Genomic DNA, 15,252 nt, shown 5'->3' on the forward strand with positions numbered 1-15,252 from the left:
CTGATGGCTAATGATTTTGAACATTTTTTCATGTGTCTGTTAGCCATTTGTATGTCTTCATTGGAAAAGTGTCTGTTCATATCTTCTGCCCATTTTATGATTTGTTTATTTGTTTCTCGTGTATTGAGTTTGAGAAGTTCTTTGGAGATCTTGGATACCAGTCTTTTATCTGTAGCATCATTTGCAAATATATTCTCCCATCCCGTGGGCTGTCTCTTAGTTTTTTTGACTGTTTCCTTGGCTGTGCAGAAGCTCTTTATCCTGATAAAGTCCCATAAGTNTTCTTTTGTTTCTCTTGCCTTTGGAGATGTGTCATGAAAAAAGTTGCTTTGGCCGATGTCATAGAGGTTGCTGCCTTTGTACTCCCCTAGGATTTTGATGGATTCCTGTCTCACATTGAGGTCTTTCATCCATTTGGAGTTTATTTTTGTGTATGGTGTGAGAGAGTGGTCAAGTTTCATTCTTTTGCATGTAGCTGTCCAATTTTCCCAGCACCATTTATTGAAGAGACTGTCTTTTTTCCACCGGATGTTTTTTCCTGCTTTATCAAAGATTAGTTGCCCAAAGAGCCGAGGGTCCATTTCTGGGTTCTCTATTCTGTTCCATTGGTCTATGTGTCTGTTTTTGTGCCAGTACCATGCTGTCTTTGTGATCACAGCTTTGTAGTACAGCTCGAAATCCGGCATTGTGATGCCCCCAGCTTTGTTTTTCCTTTTCAACATTTTTTGAAATAGCTTTAGCAGAGTACGTATTATTTCTTCTTTGAATGTTTGGTAGAATTCCCTGGGAAAACCATCAGGCCCTGGGGTTTTGTTTTTTGGAAGGTTTTAATCACTATTTCAATCTCTTCATACTTAATTGGTCTGTTTAAAAAATGAATTTCTTCCTGTGTCAGTCTTAGTAGTTTGTAGGTTTCCAGGAAGGCCTCCATCTCTTCCAGATTGCTTAATTTATTGGCATGAAGCTCTCGATAAAAGTTTTGAATAATCCTTCCAATTTCATTGGTGTTGGTTGTGACCTCTCCCTTTCCATTCATAATTTTATTACTTTGGGTCCTTTCTCTATTCTTTTGGATAAGTCTTGCCAGTGGTTTGTAGATTTTATTTATTCTTTCAAAGAACCAGCTTCTAGTTCTGTTGATCTGCTCTACTGTGCTCCTGGTTTCTAGTTCATTGATTTCTGGTCTAATCTTGATCAACTGCTTTCTCGTGCATGGATTAGGCCTGTTCCTCTGTTGCTCTTCCAGCCTCTTGAGGTGAGAATATACTCTTTACCAAGATTCACCAATTAAAATTTTTCCATGTTTACTTTTTTATTCTTTATTTCTTTTTCTCCCTCCCACACCCCTTCTCCCTCCTTTTTTCTTTTACTCCTCCTCTACCCATTCTCCTCTCCTCTACCTTCCCCTCTTCCTCTGCCCTTCCCCTTCTTCCTCTCTCTCTCTGAGCTATTTAAGAGTTCCTAGCAGATATGCTCGTTTACTGGGAAATAATTCAGTACCTGTAAGTACTTCAGTCCGTATTTCTTCAGAAAGATGCCTTTCTCTTAAATAATCTCACTACGTGTGTGGTGATGGGCACTAAGGAGGGCATGTATTGCATGGTGCACTGGGTGTTACACACAACTAATGAATCATTGAACTTTACATCAAAAAGCAGGGATGTACTGTATGGTGACTAACATAATAAAAAATATTATAATAAAAGAAAAGAATAGAAATTTAACGTTACAATTTTTGTTTCATAAACCTTTATTTTGAAGATTTTCCACTTATAATCAATGCTAAAGGGGTGTGATTGGAAGAAAATCTATTTCAAATGGTCAGTGCAAGCTATATTAATAGTTCTTTTTTGTCTAGCTTTATTGAAATATATTTGGCATATAACATTTTTGCAAGTTTAATGTACATAAGCTGATTTGCTGTACCTATATATTACAAAATAATTACCACAATAAGTTTTCACAGTCATCTCACACAGTTGCCATTTTTCCCCTCTGTGCTGAGAACTTTTTTAAAATTATTATTATTTTTAAATATTTCTTTATTTATTTATTTGACAGAGAGAGAGACAGCCAGCGAGAGAGGGAACATAAGCAAGGGGAGTGGGAGAGGAAGAAGGAAGCTCTCAGCAGAGGAGCCTGATATGGGGCTCGATCCCAAGGCTCTGGGATCACACCCTGAGCCAAAGGCAGAAGCTTAACGACTGAGCCACCCAGGCGCCCCTAAATTATTTTTTTTAGAGAGAGAAAGCATGCAAGCAGGAGGGGCAGAGAGCTGAGGAGAGAATTTTAAGTAGGTCCAGGCTCAGCACAGAACCCAATGCAAGGCTCATTCTCCTGACCCTGAGATCAGGACCTGAGGCGAACTCAAGAGTTGGACGTTTAACCGACTGAGCCAACCAGGTGACCCCTGTGTAGTGAGAACTGTTCATATCTACTCTGAGCAACTTTTAAGTAAACAATATAGTATTGATAATTATAGCCATTAAACTATAGTGTTAACTATGCTATAATTGTATAAATATATATGCTATAACTATATTATTAACTGTAGTATAATGTATATCATGATATATATGTATTAGATATACAGAACTTACTCATGTTACAACTGAAAGCTTATATTCTTTGACCACGTTCACCAATTTCTCCCACCCTCCAACCTCTGGAAATTACCATACTCTCTTTATTTATGAGTTTGTTTTCTTTTTACTAAGATTCCATGTATAAGTAAGATCGTACAGTATTTTTATCTAACATAATTCACTTAGTATAATGTCCTCAAGTTTTATCCATTGGGCTGGAAATGGCAGGATTTCTTATGGCTGAGTAATGTATCATTTTATATTTACAGTGTATTTTTTTAAAACTTTTCCTCTCTTAGTGGAGACCTATGTTGTTTCCGTGTCTTGCTTTCTGTACGTAATGATGCAGTGAACTAGGGGTGCAAATATCTCTTCAAGACTAGTGATTTTATTTCCTTGAGATATATACCTAAAGGGGATTTGATGAATCATATGAAAATACTTATTTTTTTTCTTTTCAAATTTTTATTTAAATTCTAGTCAGTCAACTACAGTGCAGTATTGGTTTCAGGAATACAATTCCATGATTCATGACATACATACAACACCCAGAGCTCATCATACCAAATGCGCTCCTTAATACCCATCACCCTTCCAACCTACTCTATCCACCTCCTCCATCAACCCTCAGTTCTCTATATTTAAAAGTCTCTCACAGTTTCTTTCCCTCTTTCTTTTTACTTTTTTAAAATTTTTTGTTATTATGTTAGTCACCATACAGTACATCCCTGGTTTCTGAAATAAGTTCGATAATTCATTAGTTGCATATAAAACCCAGTGCACCATGCAATACAGGCCCTCCTTACTACCCATCACCAGCCTATCCCATTCCCCCATCTCCCTCTCCTCTGAAGCCCTCAGTTTGTTCCTCAGAGTCCATAGTCTCTCATGCTTCATTCCCCCTTCTGATTACGCACCCTTTCTTTATCCCTTTCTTCCCCTACTGATCTTCCTACTTCTTATGTTCCATAGATGAGAAAAACCATATGATAATTGTCTTTCTCTGCTTGACTTATTTCACTTAGCATTAACTCCTCCAGTGCCGTCCATGTTGCAGCAAATGTTGAGGCTATGAACATTGGGGTGCATATGGCCCTTTCCATTGTATATATGGACCACAGCTTCTTAATCCAGTCATCTGTTGAAGGGCATCTCGGCTCCTTCCACGATTTAGAAATTGTGGGAAATGCTGCTATGAACATTGGGGTGCATATGGCCCTTCTCTTCACTACGTCTGTATCTTTGGGGTAAACACCCAATAGTGAAATGGCTGAATCATAGGGTAGCTCAATTTTTAACTTTTTAAGGGACCTCCACACTGTTTTCCAAAGTGGCTGTCCTAACTTACTTTCCCACCAACAATTTAGGAGGGATCCCCTTACTCCACATCCTCTCCAGCAACTGCTGTTTCTTGCATTGTCAATTTTTGCCATTCTAACTGGCGCAAGGTGGTATCTTAGTGTGGTTTTGATTTGAATTTCCCTGATAGCTAATGATTTTGAACATTTTTTCATGTGTTTGTTAGCCATTTGTATGTCATCATTGGAAAAGTGCCTGTTCATATCTTCTGCCCATTGTATGATTTGTTTATTTGTTTCTCGCGTATTCAGTTTGAGAAGTTCTTTGTAGATCTTGGATACCAGTCTTTTATCTGTAGCATCATTTGCAAATATATTCTCCCATTCGGTGGGCTGCCTCTTAGTTTTTTTGACTGTTTCCTTGGCTGTGCAGAAGCTTTTGATCTTGATGAAGTCCCACACGTTCATTTAGGTTACCTTTTGTTTCTCTTGCCTTTGGAGATGTGTCATGAAAAAGGGTGCTTTGGCCAATGTCGTAGAGGTTGCTGCCTATGTTCTTCTCTAGAGTTTTGATGGATTCCTGTCTCACATTGAGGTCTTTCATCCACTTGGAGTTTATCTTTGTGTATAGTGTGAGAGAGTGGTCAAGTTTCATTCTTTTGCATGTAGCTGTCCAGTTTTCCCAGCACCATTTATTGAAGAGACTGTCTTTTTTCTACTGGATGTTTTTTCCTGCTTTTTCAAAGATTAGCTGCCCAAGGAGCCGAGGGTCCATTTCTGGGTTCTCTATTCTGTTCCATTGGTCTACGTGTCTGTTTTTGTGCCAGTACCATGCTTTCTTTGTGATCACAGCTTTGTAGTACAGCTCGAAATCCGGCATTGTGATGCCCTCAGCTTTGTTTTTCCTTTTCAACAGTTCCTTGGCGATTTGGGGCCTTTTCTGTTTCCATACAAATTTAAGGACTATTTGTTCCAGTTCTTTGAAAAATGCTATCGGTATTTTGATTGGGATAGAATTGAAAGTGTAGATGTAGCATGGACATTGTAACTATGCTAATTCTTCCGATCCATGGGCATGGAATATTTTCCATCTTTTTCTGTCTTCTTCAATGTCTTTCAAGAGTGATTTATAGTTTCTAGAATATAGATCCTTTACATCTCCGGTTAAGTTAATTCCAAGGTAACCTATGGTTTTTGGTGCTACTGTAAATGGGATGGATTCCCTAATTTCTCTTTCGTCAGTCTCATTATTCGTGTATAGAAATGCAACTGATTTCTGGGCATTGATTTTGTATCCCAACACATTACTGAATTGCTCTATAACTTCTAATAATTTGGGAGTGGATTCTTTTGGGTTTTTCATAGAGAGTATCATGTCGTCTTTGAAGAGAGACATTTTGACATCTTCTTTGCCGATTTGGATACTGTTTATCCCTTTTTGTTGTCTGATTGCGGTTGCAAGGATTCTAGTACTATGTTGAATAATAGAGGTGAGAGTGGGCATCCTGGTCTTGTTCCTGATTTTAAGGGAACGGCTTCCAGCTTTTCCCCATTGAGAACAATATTTGCTGTAGGCTTTTCATAGATGGCTTTTATGAGATTGAGAAATGCACCCTTTATCCCTACACTCTAAAGGGTTTTAATCAGGAAAAGATGCTGTATTTTGTCAAATGATTTTTCTGCATCAATGATAGGATTATATGGTTCCTGAGTCTTTTCTTGTTGATATGATGGATCACGCTGATCGATTTGTGAATGTTGAACCATGCTTGCATCCCAGGGAAGAATCCCACTTGGTCATGATGGATAATTCTTTTAATGTACTGTAGGATTCTATTAGCCTGTATCTTGTGAGGATTTTGGCATCCATATTCATTGGGGAAATCGGTCTGTAATTTTCCTTTTTAATGAGGTCTTTTCCTGGTTTGGGGATCAAGGTAATACTGGCCTCATAGAATGAGTTTGGTAGCTTTCCTTCTGTTTCTATTTTTTGAAATAGCTTTAGGAGAATAGGTATTATTTCTTCTTTGAACGTTTGGTAGAATTCCCCAGGAAAACCGTCCAGGCCCAGAGTTTTGTTATTTGGAAGGTTGTTTATCCCTGACTCAATCTCTTCATAAGTAATTGTCTTGTTTAAAAAAATCAATTTCTAACTGTTTCAGTCTTGGTAGTTTGTAAATTTCCAGGAAGGCCTACATCTCTTCCAGATTGCTTAATTTATTGGCATAAAGCTGTTGATAAAAGTTTCTAATAATCCTACCAATTTCATTGGTATTGGTTGTGTCCTCTCCTTTTTCATTCATAATTCTATTAATTTGGGTCCTTTCTCTATTCTTTTGGATAAGTCTTGCCAGTGGTTTGTCAATTTTACTAACTTTCTCAAAGAACCAGCTTCTAGTCCTTTTGTCTGCTCTACTGTACTTCTGCTTTCTAATTCATTGATTTCTGCTCTAATCTTGGTCAACTGCTTCCTCGTGCATGGATTAGGCCTGTCCTTCTGTTGCTGTTCCAGCCTCTTGAGGTGAGAATATAGAAACTGCTTTTTAGATTTTTCTATTCTTTTGAGTGAGGCTTGGATGGCTATGTATTTTCCCCTTAGTACAGCCTTTGCAGTATCCCATAGGTTTTGGACCGTTGTGTTTTCATTCTCATTGGTCTCCATAAATTGTTTCAATTGATTTTTGATTTCCTGGTTTATTGAGTCATTCCTGAGCAGGATGGTTCTTAGTCTGCAAGTGTTTGAGTTTCTTCCAAATTGTCCTTGTGGTTGAGTTCCACTTTCAGAGCATTGAGATCTGAGAATATGCAGGGATAATTTCCCTCTTTTGGTATCGGTTGAGACCTGTTTTGTGTCCCAGAACATGGTGTATTCTTGAGTATGTTCCGTGGGCATTAGAATAGAATGAGTGTTCTTTGGTTCTGGGGTGTAGTGTTCTATGTATATCTATGAGGTCCAACTCGTTGAATATGGCATTCAAAGCCCTTGTTTCTTTGCCAATTTTTTGGATGGGCGTTCTGTCTATTTTTGATAGTGGGGTGTTGAGGTCCCCTACTATTAATGTATTTTTATCTATATGTCTCTTCATTCTGGTTAAGAGTTGGCTTATGTATCTTGCTGCTCCCCTGCTGGGGGCATTTATATTTTAATTGTCATATCCACTGGTTGGATACATTCTTTAAGAATAATATAGTGCCCTTCAGTGTCTCTAACTATAGTCTTTAGTTTATAATCCAATATGTCTGATATGAGAATTGGTACCCCAGCTTTCTTTTGAGGTCCATTGGCGGGAAAGATGGTATTCCATCCCTTGACTTTCAGTCTGAATGTATCTTTAGGTTCAAAATGAGTCTCTTATAGACAGCAAATGGATGGGGCATGTCTTTTTATCCAATCTGCAACCCTGTGGCTTTTTATGGGAACATTTAGGCCATTTACATGGGACTGATTATTGAGAGATATGATTTAAATGATGCCATGCTGCCCGTAAAGTATTTGCATAGATTGTGACTTTCTGTTCTGTATCACTCTTGGGGCCTTTTTACTTTTATAGAACCCGCCTTAATGACTGGTGATTCTGGAAGGTCTTCATTTCTCCATCCATTCTGAATGACAGCCTTGCTGGTTAAAGGATCCTTGGCTGCATGTTTTTCTCTGAGGGAGCCTTAAAAATGTCCCCCCAACCTTTTCTCTCATTCCAGGTCTGTGTAGACAGGTCTGACGTAATTCTGAGACCTTTGCCTTGGAACGTGAGAAATTTCTTTGCCCTGGCTGCTTTCAATACTGTATCCTTGCATCTAATATTTGTGAATTGCACTATGACGTGGCATGGTGTAGGTTTGTCCTGGTTGAGCTGGGGAGGGGTCCTCTCTGCCTCTTGGACACAAATTTTTGTTTCCCTTGCTTGATTAGGGAAGTTTTCAGCTACAATTTGTCCAAATATCTCATCTAGACCTCTATTTTTCTCCACAGCCTCGGGGATGCCGATGATTCTGACATTGCAACGTTTCGTTGGGTCAGTAATCTCCTGTAACCTACATTCCTAGCGTGGATTTTTTTGAGTCCAGCTTCTATTTTAGCTTTTTCTTCTACTAACCCGTCCTCCAATTCGCTGATACATTCTTCTCCCTCAATCACTCTGTCCGTCAGAGCCTCTAGTTTTGACCGCATTTGCCTCATAGAATTTTTAATTTCTGCCAAATTCGCTCTCATTTCCGCCCTTAGAGATTCTATATTCTCATTAACATTTTCGTTAATACTTTTTTCAAGTCTACACATCATCTTGACCATTGTTACTCTGAATTCCATTTCTGCTATATTGGTTATATCCATACACATTAATTCTGTGGCAGAGGCCACAGACTCATTGTGTTTTCTTTTCTGGGGGGATTTCTACTTCTCTTCCTACTGATGAGGAGAGGTTGTGGGGTTGTCCAGAGCCCAAATTATTGACCAGGCCCCAGGCCATGCGCCCTTGTTTTATAGGGATCTTAGGAATGTGGGCTTCTTGATTTTTCAGCCTGCCTGCAGAGGCCACAGACTCATTGTGTTTTCTTTTCTGGGGGGATTTCTACTTCTCTTCCTACTGATGAGGAGAGGTTGTGGGGTTGTCCAGAGCCCAAATTATTGACCAGGCCCGCTTTTGTTCTCTGGCGGCTTTCCCTGGCAGTTTGCTGTGCCTCTTCTGAGAGTCAGAGCAGCAGTGGCCGAATCTCAGCCCTGTATCAGAACAGAGGGATCGAAAACCGTTCTCCACTGGTGTTCTGACCACTTTAACTCTCTTTCTGTTGGTGCTGCTCCATCCTGCAGCATCCTAGGATGTCACCCCACAACCTGTGTCCCAGCCCTCACTCCCAGGGCCGGCACGTCTCTGTCCTTTGTATTTCTAATACCGCCAGCCGCCAGCAGCCCCCACATGGTTCAGAGCTCTGGCCCTCAGTCTGGTCGCGCGCGTTCCCCAGCTCATGGCCTCAGTCTGCTTTCTCGCGCGTGCCAGTCCGGGATTCCGCCCACTCCCCCGTGCAGGTGGCTATGGCTTCTGGGCGCCCAAATGCAGCAGCTCCCTCCCCCTTCTGTTTATCTTCTGATATCTGTGTGTGGTTTCATGGTTCCCCACTTCGTACCTCAATTCTCAGCGCTGGTGATATTCATTTGTAGAGATCCAGATGTATCTTCCTGCATCTCAGGTTGATTCAGTGGATGTTCAGGCTGGTCTGGTACCTATGCAGCTCAACTCAGGGGACCGGCTGAAAAAGGGGTCCCCTACTCCTCCGCCATCTTAACTCCCCCCCCCGCCATGTTCTGAATATTGTTTTCTTGGATGCAAATCTTTCCCCTTTAGCACTTTGACAATATATGCCGTTCCTTTCTGGCTTGCCACTTTCCTGTTGAGAAATCCGCAGCTAGCCTTATGGATCTTCACTTGTAAGTTAAGGACTTCTTTTGTCTTGGTGCTTTCAAGATTTTTTCTTTATCACTATATTTTGTAAATTTAATGACAGTATATTTTGGTGTTGGCCTGCTTTTGTTTATTTCAGTGGGAGTTCTCTATGCCTCTTGGAGTTGGATGTCTGTTCCTTTTCCCAGATCAGGGAAGTTTGATAAGTTTTTTTATAGAATCTGGTCACTAACCTTTTATTGTCTGTCATTTGCAAATATATTCTCCCATTCCATAGGCTGCCATTTAGTTTGATTGTTTCTTTCACTGTGCGAAAGCTTTTATTTTGAGGAAGTACCATTAGTTCATTTTTGCTTTTATTTCCCTTGCTTCCAGTGACATGTCTAGTAAGAATTTGCTACAGCTGAGGTCAGAAGGTGCTGCCTGTGTTCTCCTCTAGGATTTTGATAGATTTCTGTCTCACATTTATATCTTTCATCCATTGTGATTTATTTTTATGTATGGTATAAGTCAGTGTTCCAGTTACATTCTTCCACATTTAGCTGTCGGTTTTCGTAACACAAGTTGTTGAGAAGACTGGATTTTTTCAATTCAATATTCTTTCCTACATTGTCAAAGTTTAATTGGCCGTAGAGTTGAGCGTCCATTTTTCGGTTTTCTATTCTGTTTCATTGATCTATGTGTCTGCTCTTTAACCAGTACTACACTGTCTTGATGGTTACAGCTGTGTAATAGAGCTTAACATCTGGAATTGTGATGCCTCTTGCTTTGGCTTTCTTTTTCAACATTCCTTTGGCTACTTGGCATCTTTTCTGGTTCCACACAAATCTTATGATTGTTCCAGCTTTGTGAAAAATACTGAGGGTATTTTGATAGGGATTCCATTAAATGTGTGCATTGCTGTGGGTCATATAGACTTTATTTTTTTATCAGAGAGACAGAGAGAACACAAGCAATGGGAGAGGCAGAGGGAGGGCAAGAAGCAGATTCCCCACTGAGCAGGGAGCCCAATGCAGCTCGATCTCAGGACCCTGGGATCATGACCTGAGCCGAAGGCAGACGCTTAACTGACTGAGCCACCCAGGCGACCTAGTATAGACATTTTAACAATGTTTATTCTTCCAGTCCATGAGTGTGGAATGTTTTTCCATTTCTTTGTGTCCTTTCCAATTTCTTTCATAAGTGTTCTGTAGTTTTCAGAGTATGAATCTTTTACTCTTTGGTTAGGTTTCATCCTACATATCATATGGGTTTTGGTGCAATTATAAATAAGATCAATTCCTTGATTTCTTTTTCTGTTTTTTCATTATTGATGTATAGAAATGCAACAGATTTCTGTATGTTGATTTCATATCCTATGATTTTGCTGAATTCATATTTTCTAGCAATTTTTTGATGGAGTCTTTCAGGTTTTCTACATAGAGTATCATGTTGTCTGCAAATACTGAAAGTTTGACTTCTTCCTTACCAATTTGGATGCCTTTTTATTTCTTTTTCTTATCTGATTGCTGAAACTAATTCTTCCAGTACTATGTTAAATATGGTGAGAGTGGAAATCTGTATCTTGTTCCTGACCATAGAGGAAATGCTCTCAGTTTTTCCCCATTGAGGATGATATTAACTGCGAGTCTTTCATATATGGCCTTCATGACGTTGATGTATGTTCCTTCTATCCCTACTTTGCTGAGGGTTTTTATCAAGAATGGCTGCTATATTTTGTCATGCTTTTTTCTGGGATCGTGACCTGAGCTGAAGGCAGATGCTTAATGGCTGAGCCACCCAGGCGCCCCTAAACATGTTTTTAAGAGCAGTTTTACATTCACAGCAAATTTGAGAAGAACATATAGAAATTTCTCATATATACCCTACCCCTACATATGCATAGCCTTCCTTGTTAATCAAAATCTCCTATGAGAATGGTACATTTGTCACAATTAATGAACCTGTACTGACATAAAATAATCACCCAAAATCCATAGTTATATTATTTCACTCTTGGTGTTAAACATTCTGTGGGCTTGGGAAAATGAATAATGACATGTAATCTCATTATAGTGTCATATAGAGTATTTTCACTGCCTTGAAAGGCCTCTGTGTTCTGCCTGTTCACCCTTTCCTCCAACCTCTGGCAACCACTGATCTTTTTACTGTCTCCATAGTTTTACCTTTTCCAGAAAGTTAATGATTTGAAACATACAGTATATAAACTTTCAAATTGGCTTATGTCCATTAGTAATATGCATTTAAGGTTTCTCCATTTCTTTTCATGGCTGGATAGCTCATTTCATTTCAGAATAACATTCCATTGCTTGAATGTAGCAGATTATTTATCCATTCACCTTCAGGAGGACACTCAGTTGCATCTAAGATTGACAGTTATGAATAAAGCACTATAAACATCTATATGCAGATTTTTGTGTAGACATGTTTTCAACTACTATGGGTAAATATCAAGAAATATTATTGCTTATATTTATGTTTTTTATATTTGTAGTTATATATTTATATGTACATATTGTATATATATGTGTGTACATATACTTTTTCTGAACCATTGAACAATAAATTGCCTCATGAATCCTCTGTACCTCAGTATGTGTTTCGTAAGACCATATTCATTTTTTTCCCAGCAATCCTGAAAGATTTATTTCTGTTAGCCTTAATACATAGAATAAAAAATAATTCAGGGGCGCCTGGGTGGCTCAGTCATTAAGCGTTTGCCTTCGGCTCAGGGCGTGATCCCGGCATTCTGGGATCGAGCCCCACATCAGGCTCCTCCACTGGGAGCCTGCTTCTTCCTCTCCCACTCCCCCTGCTTGTCTCTCTCTCACTGTCTGTCTCTCTCACTGACTGTCTCTGTGTCAAATAAATAAATAAAATCTTTTAAAAAATAATTCAGTTTCATGATGCAGCTGAAAATTACTCTTAAAAATGTAAAATACAAGTCTCTATTTTAATTATATACATACATAACTTCTAAAATAAACTCTGCATCTGAGTTGTAAAGAATGTGCATTAAGGTTGAATCAAACAAGTATGCATTTTTATAGAAATATTAATTAAATTTAGTCTTCTTGATTAATGATTTAAATCGATGTACTTTATTCCACTAATGGATTTTGTGCCCTCTGTGGTGGTCTGTGGAAGGGCAAGGCAGCTTATTGACAGCAGGCACTGGAACATTGCCAAGCCAGTCCCAGAGCTCAGCCCACTTTGTCTAGAAATTAAAGCCAATAGAAGGTTCCCTCAGGTTCCATGACAACACAACAAGGTACGGGGTGTCATTTATGAACCAACACAGAGTTAAAAAGCAAGAAGTCAATTATATTCAATCTCACATTGTTCTGTAATTGTTTCATGTCAAATATATATTCAGTCATGTATTGTTGGCTATTTGGTTTGTGTCAATTACATATTCTTCCTTCTATTACTGTCAAATTGTTTGTTTCACTCATAAGACCATATTCATTTTTCATCAATTCTACCATTAAGTGCTATTTATTAAAAAACAAGAAAAGAATTTGGTCCAGGGTCCAATCCACAATCATGTTGCATTCAGCTATCATGTTTAGTTTCCTTCAAGAATTTGCCGTAGTTTCATAGATTTCTCTTTGGGTAGAAAAAATAGTTTTTAAGATGATATCAGTCATTTTAGACTGTCCTTGAAATTCAGTTTCTGTGATGTTTCTTCATGATTACATTTAATTTATACATTCTTTTATTTTATTTTATTATATTATATTATGTTAATCACCATACAGTACATCCCCAGATTCCGATGTAAAGTTTGATGATTCATTAGTTGCGTATAACACCCAGTGCACCATGCAATACGTGCCTTCCTTACTACCCATCACCAGTCTATCCCATTCCCCCACCCCCTCCCCTCTGAAGTCTTCAGTTTGTTTCTCATAGTCCATAGTCTCTCATGTTTCATTCCCCCTTCTGATTACCCCCCTTCTTTATCCCTTTCTTCCCCTACCGATCCTCCTAGTTCTTATGTTCCATAGATGAGAGAAATCATATGATAATTGTCTTTCTCTGCTTGACTTATTTCACTTAGCATTATCTCCTCCAGTGCCGTCCATGTTGCAGCAAATGTTGAGAATTAGTTCTTTCTGACAGCTGAGTAATATTCCATTGTATATATGGACCACAACTTCTTAATCCAGTCATCTGTGGAAGGGCATCTCAGCTCCTTCCATAATTTGGCTATTGTGGACAATGTAGCTATGAATATTGGGGTGCATATGGCCCTTCTCTTTACTACGTCTGTATCTTTGGGGTAAACACCCAGTAGTGCAATGGCTGGGTCATAGGGTAGTTCAATTTTTAACTTTTTAAGGGACCTCCACACTGTTTTCCAGAGTGGCTGTACCAACTTGCATTCCCACCAACAATGTAGGAGGGATCCCCTTTCTCCACATCCTCTCCAACAATTGTTGTTTCTTGCCTTGTCTATCTTTGCCATTCTAACTGGCGTAAGGTGGTATCTCAGTGTGGTTTTGATTTGAATTTCCCTGATGGCTAATGATTTTGAACATTTTTTCATGTGTCTGTTAGCCATTTGTATGTCTTCATTGGAAAAGTGTCTGTTCATATCTTCTGCCCATTTTATGATTTGTTTATTTGTTTCTCGTGTATTGAGTTTGAGAAGTTCTTTGTAGATCTTGGATACCAGTCCTTTATCTGTGGTGTCCTTTGCAAATATATTCTCCCATTCCGTGGGCTGTCTCTTAGTTTTTTTGACTGTTTCCTTGGCTGTGCAGAAGCTCTTTATCCTGATAAAGTCCCATAAGTTCATTTTATCTTTTATTTCTCTTGCCTTTGGAGATGTGTCGTGAAAAAGGTTGCTCTGGCCGATGTCATAGAAGTTGTTGCCTATGTTCTCCTCTAGAATTTTGATGGATTCCTGTCTCACATTGAGGTCTTTCATCCATTTGGAGTTTATTTTTGTGTATGGTGTGAGAGAGTGGTCAAGTTTCATTCTTTTGCATGTAGCTGTCCAATTTTCCCAGCACCATTTATTGAAGAGACTGTCTTTTTTCCACCGGATGTTTTTTCCTGCTTTATCAAAGATTAGTTGCCCAAAGAGCCGAGGGTCCATTTCTGGGTTCTCTATTCTGTTCCATTGGTCGATGTGTCTGTTTTTGTGCCAGTACCATGCTGTCTTTGTGATCACAGCTTTGTAGTACAGCTCGAAATCCGGCATTGTGATGCCCCCAGCTTTGTTTTTCCTTTTCAACAGTTCCTTGGAGATTCGGGGCCTTTTCTGGTTCCATACAAATTTAAGGACTATTTGTTCCAGTTCTTTGAAAAATGTCCTCGGTATTTTGATCGGGATAGCATTGAAAGTGTAGATTGCTCTGGGTAGTATGGACATTTTAACTATGTTAATTCTTCCAATCCATGAGCATGGAATATTTTTCCATCTTTTTATGTCTTCCTCAATATCTTTCAAAAGTGATCTATAGTTTCTAGCATATAGGTCCTTTACGTCTCTGGTTAAGTTAATTCCAAGGTAACGTATGGTTTTTGGTGTTATTGTAAATGGGATGGATTCCCTAATTTCTCTTTCTTCAGTCTCGTTATTCGTGTATAGAAATGCAACTGATTTCTGGGCATTGATTTTGTATCCTGCCACCTTACTGAATTGTTCTATAACTTCTAATAGTTTGGGAGTGGATTCCTTTGGGTTTTCCATATAGAGTATCATGTCATCTGCAAAGAGAGACAGTTTGACTTCTTCTTTGCCGATTTGGATACCTTTGATCCCTTTTTGTCTTCTGATTGCTGTTGCAAGGACTTCTAGTACTATGTTGAATAATAGTGGCGAGAGTGGGCATCCTTGTCGTGTTCCTGATCTTAAGGGAAAGGCTTCCAGCTTTTCCCCATTGAGAATAATGCTTGCAGTAGGCTTTTCATAGATGGCTTTTATGAGATTGAGAAATGTACCCTCTATTCCTACACTCT

General features: G+C 39.0%; 1 protein-coding gene across 2 annotated transcripts in view; it reads left to right on the top strand.

The window, feature by feature from the left end:
- The window catches only part of NBDY (negative regulator of P-body association), a 39,166-nt gene that overhangs the window by 17,500 nt on the left and 6,414 nt on the right, over positions 1-15,252 (top strand). The window contains exon 3 of one of the 2 annotated variants that reach the window (XR_004622337.1): positions 7,854-7,898. The exons of the other annotated variant lie outside the window; for it this stretch is intronic. The gene's annotated coding sequence lies outside the window, so the exon portion shown is untranslated. Of the gene's footprint in view, positions 1-7,853; positions 7,899-15,252 lie in introns of those variants that run through there. 2 annotated transcript variants of the gene reach the window in all.

Source organism: Ailuropoda melanoleuca, chromosome X (assembly GCF_002007445.2).
Source record: "Ailuropoda melanoleuca isolate Jingjing chromosome X, ASM200744v2, whole genome shotgun sequence".
Taxonomy (NCBI): domain Eukaryota; kingdom Metazoa; phylum Chordata; class Mammalia; order Carnivora; family Ursidae; genus Ailuropoda; species Ailuropoda melanoleuca.